This window comes from Vipera ursinii (genome assembly GCF_947247035.1).
Source record: "Vipera ursinii genome assembly, chromosome: Z".
NCBI classification, from domain to species: Eukaryota; Metazoa; Chordata; class Lepidosauria; order Squamata; family Viperidae; genus Vipera; species Vipera ursinii.
This window is the reverse complement of record NC_139517.1, coordinates 78,716,270-78,725,771: the sequence shown is the minus strand read 5'-3', so window position 1 is coordinate 78,725,771 and position 9,502 is coordinate 78,716,270.

The following is a 9,502-nucleotide window of genomic DNA, read 5'->3' as shown; positions in this document are numbered from 1 at the left end:
AGCTGTCAAGGGTGCCCACAAGGAAGGTCTCAAAAGTCAAGTTAATAGCCACAATCATGCAATCAAAGTGCCACCCATTTTTACATGTATTACAAAGCAAGAAACAAAGGGGCTGAGCTTTGATTGCACTGTGGCCACTATCTTGACTATTTGACACATACACACCCTGCAGGCACTCTTGAAAATTAAAAGCGGGACTTGCATAATAGTGGCAATTCAGTTTTGATGAATGAATATTTACCAACTTTCCTCACAGACCTTAGAAAGATTGTTACATGGTTTTATTTTAAAATGTCTTTTTATACTATTGAATCCATTTTAAAAAATATTTTGCTTTGTCATTGGTTTTGCTATTATGGAAGTTCACAGGCCCTCCCCAAACAGTATACAGATCACCAAAAAAGATACGAGAACTTGCATGATATTTACATGCAATGATACATAATTAGCAGCAGTGCTGCCATTTATTTCAATGCATTTGACCGAAAAATGTATTCTAGAGAAACAATAATGATTAGATAGCTCTGTCTGCTTTCAAATGCCAAATGTTGCCCCCTGCTCATTTCCCTAATTTTCCATCTGTCACTCAGTTTTGGCATGGACAACTTTATAAATAACAAGGCTCTTCTCTGTAATTAGAACAGATGACCTGCCTAACAATCTATTGATCAATCATTCAGTCCAGGAACCAAATCAGAATAATTAAATTCCTAAATACCTATCCTGCTAATTTTCATACTTTAGAATGAGGAATTTGCATCCCTTAAGGGCCAATTGACATATTTTGAATCTTTATTGGTTGTGTTACAACATGGATACTATAGTACACATGCTAGTAAAAAAAAAAAACAACCACCACCCTACAAGCAAATCAATATGGTTTATCACCCTTCCAGCTTGAATACCAGCTGGCCTTCTCATACTTTTTTCTTCTCACACATGCAATAGCATCTATTTGAAAAAGGCAAGCTGGCATAGGCAAAAGAGGAGAGACTTACAATATGATTCTCTTGTCTGCCATCTTGCCTTTTGGACCTTTCCCGAACATTGCAATCATGCATGCACAAAGCCACATAGCCACTGCAACAAGTCGAATGAAAATGTCTTAAATCAGGACTTTAGTTTACAAATTGCAGCAAAGGGGTCCATTCATTCTAGGTTTCTTTGGGCCATTGAAATGGTTAAGTTTTTAGCTCAGAATAACAGAGTTGGAAGGGACCGTGGAGGTGTTCTAGTCAGTGCAACCCTCTCCTCAGGTAACCCTTTCAGACAAATGGCTGTCCAGTTTCTTCTTTAAAAACACCAGTGTTGGAGTACCCACAGGTTCTGGAGGCAGGTTGTTCCATTCTTCAGTTTGGAGAAAACAGATCCAGCCTTGGGTATTCTGTTTCTGTTCTGTACTAGAAATAATATGGTTTGCACTTCTGCAGTGTCACATACCCCATTAATGGAAGAGACATTAATGCAGTTTTTGACTCTTTTTTCTGATTAATTGTAAGCCACGAAAAACTGTTGGGAAGTCAAGTCTTCTTGTGCACATGTCCTCTGTCTAGCAGACATAAAATTAAAATCAATATTGCTGGCTTTTTGATTATCTAACAAAGTATTTCTTCCTGAGCAGCTTTTTCCCCTTACAAGCACCTTCTGTGACCTCATATATCCTTTTTTTTTGTCCTGCTGTCTGAAATTGACAACACTTTCAATAATCAGTTAAGCTAACTGGCACATTCCTCTGAGTGAAAAATCAGATCCAGATTACTAAAAAGTAATTTCATATACATTTAGGGCTAAGTATGATTCTTTTATAATTTTGATTGCAGATGCTAATAAAGTTAGTTATTGCATCTTCATACCCTCCCCACCCTTTCTCCTCCTTTTCAATTGGCTGTGTCCCTTTGCCTATTCAGATATCTGGTAACTGTACAAGGGCTGGGCTGGGCTGGGCTCCAAGATCACTGCAGATGGGGACTGTAGCCAAGAAATTAAAAGACGCTTGCTCCTCGGGAGGAAAGCCATGGCAAATCTAGACAGCACACTAAAAAGCAGAGACATCACCCTGTCAACAAAAGTGCATATAGTCAAGGCTATGGTCTTCCCAGTTGCAATGTATGGCAGTGAAAGTTGGACCATAAAAAAGGCTGAGCGCCAAAGAATTGAGGCCTTTGAACTCTGGTGCTGGAGAAGACTCCTGCGAGTCCCTTGGACTGCAAGGCAATCAAACCGGTCAGTCCTAGAGGAGATCAACCCTGATTGCTCTTTAGAAGGCCAGATCCTGAAGCTAAAACTCAAATACTTTGGCCACCTAATGAGAAGGAAGGACTCACTGGAGAAGAGCCTAATGCTGGGAAAGATTGAGGGTAATAGAAGAAGACGACAGAGAATGAGGTGGCTGGATGGAGTTACTGAAGCAGTAGGCGTGAGCTTAAATGGACTCCAGAAGATGGTAGAGGACAGGAAAGCCTGGAGGAACATTGTCCATAGGGTCGCGATGGGTCGGACACGACTTTGCAACTAACAACAACAACAACTGTACAAGTCAGATGGTCTATAAATTACAGGTTGGGAAGACTGCATTCTGTTTAGGAAAAGTTTGTGAACATTTAATGACATTCTTTTATTACAATTTATGGGAACTTGTCATAATATTCATTCATCATCTGACTTTCCAAGTTTTACTCCAGTTCCCTTCAAGTGGAGACAAGTTCATAATATAGAATATAAAGCTCTCTGGACAAATGAGAGCCAGTTTGATGTTGTGGTTAAGATGCTAGACCTTGGGCTAGTAAAACTCACTCTCGGTGCAATCCACAAGTGTGTTATTGTGCAGAATATAAGAGGCAGGAGAATTCACTATGTTCATTCCCTTGAATAATATATAAAAAGACAGGATAAAAATCTTCGATAGAAAAAAGGCCAGATATTATTTGATGAATGGTGGTTGTCTTATACAATATCAATTGCACATGTTGTTCTATAAATCCAGATTTAACAAGGGAAAATTAAAAATGGATTTATACAAAACAAACACATGTAGCTTATCAGTAGATGACCATAATTCTTCAGGAACTGCCCATGAAGATATAATGGAAGCTACAGTCTAGGCAGCATGGGATAGACTGAAGCATATATACTTAAATATGGTTACAACTGTATTCTGTGCCAAAGCAAAATCCATGTGCAAAAAGGTAATGGGGACATTTAAAATTGTAAAGAGCCTGTGCCACATTTGAGGAATCATATACTAGCTCCCAAAAATGAATAGGGACTTGAACCATCACCAGGGTGTTATATTTCATGTTATATTTCATGCCAGGAAGCACATTCCTATCCCATTATATAATATCCTCCCTTGTCATCTACCTTTAATATTCAATACATATACCAAAATAGCATAAATTGTATAAGCACTGAATACAGTGCCAGATAGTAGATAACCTTTATTGTCATTTTTTACTGTGGGCACAATGGCACACATTAAAAATTAAATTTAGTACTTTGAATGCCTGCACTAGTCATAGATTTTGATTTTACAAAATAAATTTTAACCTGAGTATTTATAAAGACATAAGATCATTTTAAGAGAAGTTACTTAAGAGAAGATATAATCAAGGTTTGACAAGCTATACTTGAAATTTACCACTAACTTTCAATATATGATTTGTTACTAGGCTTTGATAAATAGCAAATTCTACTTTGTATGACATTTATATATTCTGGATTATTAGATGCACCAGATGCAGCCAGGTTATGTTTAATAAATTCACCAAAGAAAGAAAGAAAAATTATGCCCGGAGAAGAACTAGACATAGTAGACCACTGCATATATCTTGGCCAAGGGATCTCAATGGAAGGTGATACAATTTAGGTAATTGAACCACAGGTTAAATGTTAAATGGCAGACATTCAGCAAGCTAAGCATAATTTTCAAGAACAACCTCCCCTTGTGCCTGAAGAAAAAAGTTTTCAATCAGTGTGTACTATCTACTCTAACATATGCTGGTGAAACATGGGCATTAACCTCACAGTCAATACAAAAGCTACAAGTGGCTCAAAGAGCCAGATTCCTATGGGGTCTTGTAGAGGTCCTGACTGGCTCTACTCTTCCATTCATAAAACTTACCCTCTTTAGCAGACATGTCAAACACAAGGCCCGGGGGCCGTATCTGGCCCACGAAGTGGTTTCATGTGGCCCGCGAAGCCATCCTGGAAACAGTGAGGGAACGGCCTCCACTGCCTTGGCCCTGGCCCAGAGACCCTCCTTCTGCCAGAGACCCTCAGAGCTGTCCCACTCCTGCCCAGGCCCCCATAGGCACCCTTGATGCAAACGATGTAGAGTTGGCCATGCCCACCCAGTAGGCCACGCCCACCCTGGCCATACCCACCCGGCCCCCTGAGGGCAACCGCAATGCTGATGTGGCCCTCAATGAAATTGAGTTTGACACCCCTGCTCTTTAGGCTTCAGCTTGAGGCTGTTTTCTTATAGCAAAAAGACTGGGGCTTCTTTCTGCCTTGGTTAAGGAGATTTTTCTCCTCTTCTCCTTTAGGGGAAATATTCTATTCTGCCTCTTTTAATATTCTGTGGAATAATTTTAGTCTGGGGGGGGGTTTCCCACAATTAGCACTTTAAGTACCCTTTGGAACTTCCAGATGCAGGTAATCAGTGTTGCACTGATTTCATACATTGTATGTTTTGAACTCACTCACAGTTTTCCTGTGATACGTTGCTATTCATGGCAACCTCTTGAAGCTAGCCTAGCTCCAGGTTTTTCAAGCTGACAATCACTGGAATCGCTTCCAGACATGTCAATATGAAAAGTGGGAATAGAATCAGCTGGAACTGTTTGGCAGTTATTGTGCTAAACAATTTCCTTCTGTCTCCCACAAGTCTCAGTTGCTTCTTCTAGTCCATGCATAATGGACACACCGGTATGAAAATTGAGGGGGAATTATAACAACAATAATAACAACGATGGGTTTTTCTCCCTCTGCTTTTGTTACAATACAGCAGGTTTCCTGACATCTCTTAAATCACTTTTGCCATAAAGCTGTCTGCTCTTGCTCCTGGAGTTCTCTGTTCAAAAATATCACATCAGAGCTTAGGGCCATCCAGTACAATCATGGAGTCCTTGCTCTGTGCTTTGTTGTTTGCTTGCAGGTGTTTCATTACCTGACTTTGTAACTGATGTTACCTAGTCAACACATGAGTGCATCAATGCACTGTTGATATTACCTAATTGGATAATTAAATATCTGCAAGCAAACAAACACCAGTGACCCCACAGCCCAGTCCCAAGCTACATTATATTCTTTTGTATTAGATTCCATAATCCCCAGCAGTCATGGTTAAAAGCTATGTTGGCCAAAAATGAGAGATGTTGCCTTCTGCTCATCCCTCATAGCACCTGCTTTTGAATTGCTAGCTTAAAAAAAAAGTTGCTGGGTTTGGAGCTGTAGCTACTTCATTACATGACATTTGCCTCCATTATGTTCTCTTCACATGTAACAGGGATTACATGTTGGAAGCTGAAAGCTTGAATCAGCTTAATCAATAGGCAAATGAACTTACATTTTAATTGTTTAATCAGCGAGGGTCAGTTTTAATCAGTGCAGGGCTGCTGATTGGCAGCACTTTTGTTCAATTTTTTTTTTAAAAAATTATGCTGATGGGCTATACTAATACAGAATGATAAATATTAAGCACGAGTGTTGTGGACTCATAGCCCTCCTGGGGCCTTTTCAGTACATGATTTATTTAAAGAAAGACAGAATGGATGCAATAGCAGAGTGATAGCCAAAATAAGCATTGGAGGGAGGGAGGGGATTAAAAACAAGGCCAGAATTCTCTAGGAAGAAATCCAGATGTGTGGCAAATACATTAACAGTAGCAGGACAATAAAGAACAAAGTGTTGGTTTAAATTCAGTGAATCTCCTTGTTGAATGAGTTTGCCTTCTACTACAAGTTTAGCAAGGGTTTGCTAACTTAAAAGTACATGAGAAAAGAAGCATTCACAAAAAAGAGAAACACTCGTTCCACTTCTCCCCCATTGCAAAACTCCAGAACATTTAAATGACACCTCTTCCGTCTTCCATCATGTTGTGACTTAATGTCTGTCCCTTTGATTGTTTGACAAGGCTTAGCCTAATTTGCAACAAAAAAATTAAGTACATACAATTACAGAAGATAAACAATGGAAGGGACTCCTGGGATAATGCAAGTCAAGTCTAAACTTAATACACGATTTGCAGGAAAAAATATAGTTCCACCATCCCTGGAAGAAGACTTTGCTTAAATTCTCCAGCAAAGGTTAGTCCATTACTTTTCCAGCAATTGGTTCTATGCTTTCACTCTTGGAAAGTTTTCTTGGAATCATAATCTTGATGAATTTTATCCATTAGAATTCTCAGCCTAACTACTTCTCTGGGATTTACCACTGACAATACTGCTGTCCCATCAATGATATAGTTATAGCCATATAGCTATTAAATCAAGCTCTGTTAGAAAGAATTTACTCTTCATCAGGCTCAAAAGTAAGAGTCAAAGTCAAGGGCTATTTCTTCTCCTATCTCATTTCATTGGCTCCAATTTAGCAACCTAAAATTGTATATAAGAAAATCTGTAAAAAAGACTGGGATTACTATTCATTCAATATGAGTTATAGCCTTGCATTGCAGTAGCTTGTTTCTTTTCATGCTGTAACTCTGTTGCACTCTTGTGATTGCTCACATTTTATTGCTATTTAAATTGAAATAATTTTATTTACTGCAGTTAATGTCATTTCCTGTCCCTTTCCCTTCATCCTTTTTTTCAAACTTTTATTAAAATTAGCAAACATTATTTTAAAAGAAAAATATTTATCAGGGTCCAGTCCAAGCTGGGAATAAACCAAATGGAGGCTGTTTGGAAAGGTTCTTTATTGAGTTGCCAGAAACTTCAGTGACAGCAGCATGTTTCTGGAGTGGCTGGCCACATAGTGCTGGGAATGGTGGGGTTTTATACCTTCTTGGGCTTTTGTGTTTGGAGTTGTTCCTATGGCATGAACTTTAACCTGAGGTTCAGTGTGCCCTTTTTGTAGTCTGGTGGGTTAATCCTATTATGTCCTAATGGTCATGTCCTGCTTCCCTGGGGCTGTGGCTGATGACTATGTCCTGTGTTGAATGGGTGAGGGGTTGTTAGTTCTAGGGATCTTTGTCCTTCTAATCCCATCAGCTCCAAGCTTCCTGGCCCCAGTCTTTCTGAAAGGATTATCAAATCTGCATTTCTACAGACCTGGCCTGCTGAGTTTCTGGCTGTGGTGGGGAGGGAGACGTTTCTGCCTTTTAAGATCATCTCCATTATTCCTTTCGGGAAATATATTCTGCTCTTTTTAATATCCCCCAAACTATTTCCTTCTCTGGGGGGGGCTATTTTCCCACAATCCCCATTTGTGCCATATAATTATGGGTGACACACTTTTACTGGCACAAGATTAAAAATTGATCTGGTCAGGGAGACTTGATGGGTGCTTCTTTGGGGGTGCCAAGATATAGGGAAACAAACTTTTAAACAGTTAATGCAGAAAAGGAAGACACTAATAGGGGCAGCAGAAAAAGATCCCTGCAGTGGCTCCCAGAAGGGGATCCTTTCAACCATGAAGGTCTAAAGCCAGGGCAAAAGTTCTGTTAAGGTGGAAAAGAAATTTATGGTGTCCAATATTCTGTGCCAATTCTTTTAGATGTTGGATGTCACTTTGAGCTTCTAGTCAGGTTTGCTTCAAAATTCTTCACAGCCATGGTTTGACTCAGTACATGACCACTGGCTGCCCATTTTCAAGGGTTGCTTACTGTACCTGCCTTAACTCTTAGTTTAGTGCATCCAGGTTTGTGATGTCCAATTGAGGTTAGCCAGTGTGCAAGTCAGGCTATTAATATTTCTTAAATTGCACACAGTAAGCCCTAGGACTCCCACTATAAGTCCATCAGTGCAACATATTCAGGGTTTGGGTTTTGAGATCTCTTTCCTGCTACCTCCTCAGTGAGGGCATATGAATTGTAAATCACCTGAGGTGACATGGTTCCCTCCCCCATGGAATTTGCAGGAAGGTATGCATGCAAAGGCCTTAGTGCCACAAAGCAAGAACCAACCTGGGGAGCTTTACATGGAGGTAAGTGAAGGGATAGCCTCAATGTGATTCCGAATCCTGTGTGTGCATGTGCATGCAGCTATTTCTACAAAACAGGCAATACAAACATCCTGGACAATTTTTTTCCTCCCACTAGACAGAAATCCAAGGTGTTCAGGACTTGCTGTGCCAACCATTCCCAAATGCCATCCCTCCATGAATCCATTTGACTGGCAAGAAATGGAAATGAGGCAAGAAAGAAAACCTTACAATGAGTTTCCACCCTCCCCCCATAGTCTTCACAGTTGTCTTCTGAAGCTTCACATGGGGGCCAATGGCTCCAGGAGTCCTTCCTTTCTCTGCAGCTTTCACAGGCCTTTGGGTGATGGTAAGATCTGGGAGAATCTGTTCCACTCTGGTTGCATGGTCTTTCTAGAGGATGGCTGGATTCAAACCCAATTTCCTGCCTCAAATGAATGGAGGGTCTTCTCTGGAGGCAGCATCTGGGTCAGTATGCTCTGCTTCCAAAGGTTGTGAGGGTCATCTGTGCAGGGCTGAAAGATATGAGAACAGGATACCCTTCTCCCTTTGTGAATGACTCTCTCAGAAGAGGCATTGCTGGTCAGAGGATAAAAATTGGAGAAGTGGAATTGGGGGGTGGATAACTTGCAGTGAAGGTATTTTTCTTTTTGGTGGCTTATTTTAAGCAGGATTTCTAGCAGAATTTTAAAATTCTTGCCTCTAGGAGTAGAGACACTCAACAATTAACATTTAACTCAAAGATACACAATGACCTTGACACAAACACACACACAAAGACAAGGGAAATAGAACAGCAAAAGAAAACAGAATTCTTAGATTTTCATATCCTGGTCATTCCCACCATAAATCCCAGTTAACTCAAATTAGGGAAGGCACAAATCTTAAACATATTGTATGTTTGCTTAGAAAGAGAGAGAGAGAGAAAGAGAATAACTATTCCTATATTTTATATTCTTTTAAGTATCTTTATTTAGCCAAACTATCTTTTCCTGCTTCATCCCTGAACAGAATCCACTCCTGCATAATGTGCACGCACGTCTTAATTTCATGCCTGGCTGGACAGGCAACTTCCCCCGCTCCCAAGTCTCCATCTGTCTCCCTACAGGAGATCTTGGTGGGATCTTTGACCCTGAGTTCCCCATTTTCTGGTATTCCTCAGGTCAGCCAGTGTCCACGGTGAGACTCCAAAGCTCCTTTCCTGTGTCCCCCACAATCCGTGGTACTACACTGCCTCCAACAGGTGAAGGTACCTTCCAACGTGTGGTCCACCACCTTACAATTTTACAGGCAAATGGTCTGCGAGGACTCTGCCAAAATTAATCAGAGTATGGGCACCTCTTTTCCAGAATAGGGCTCTGCT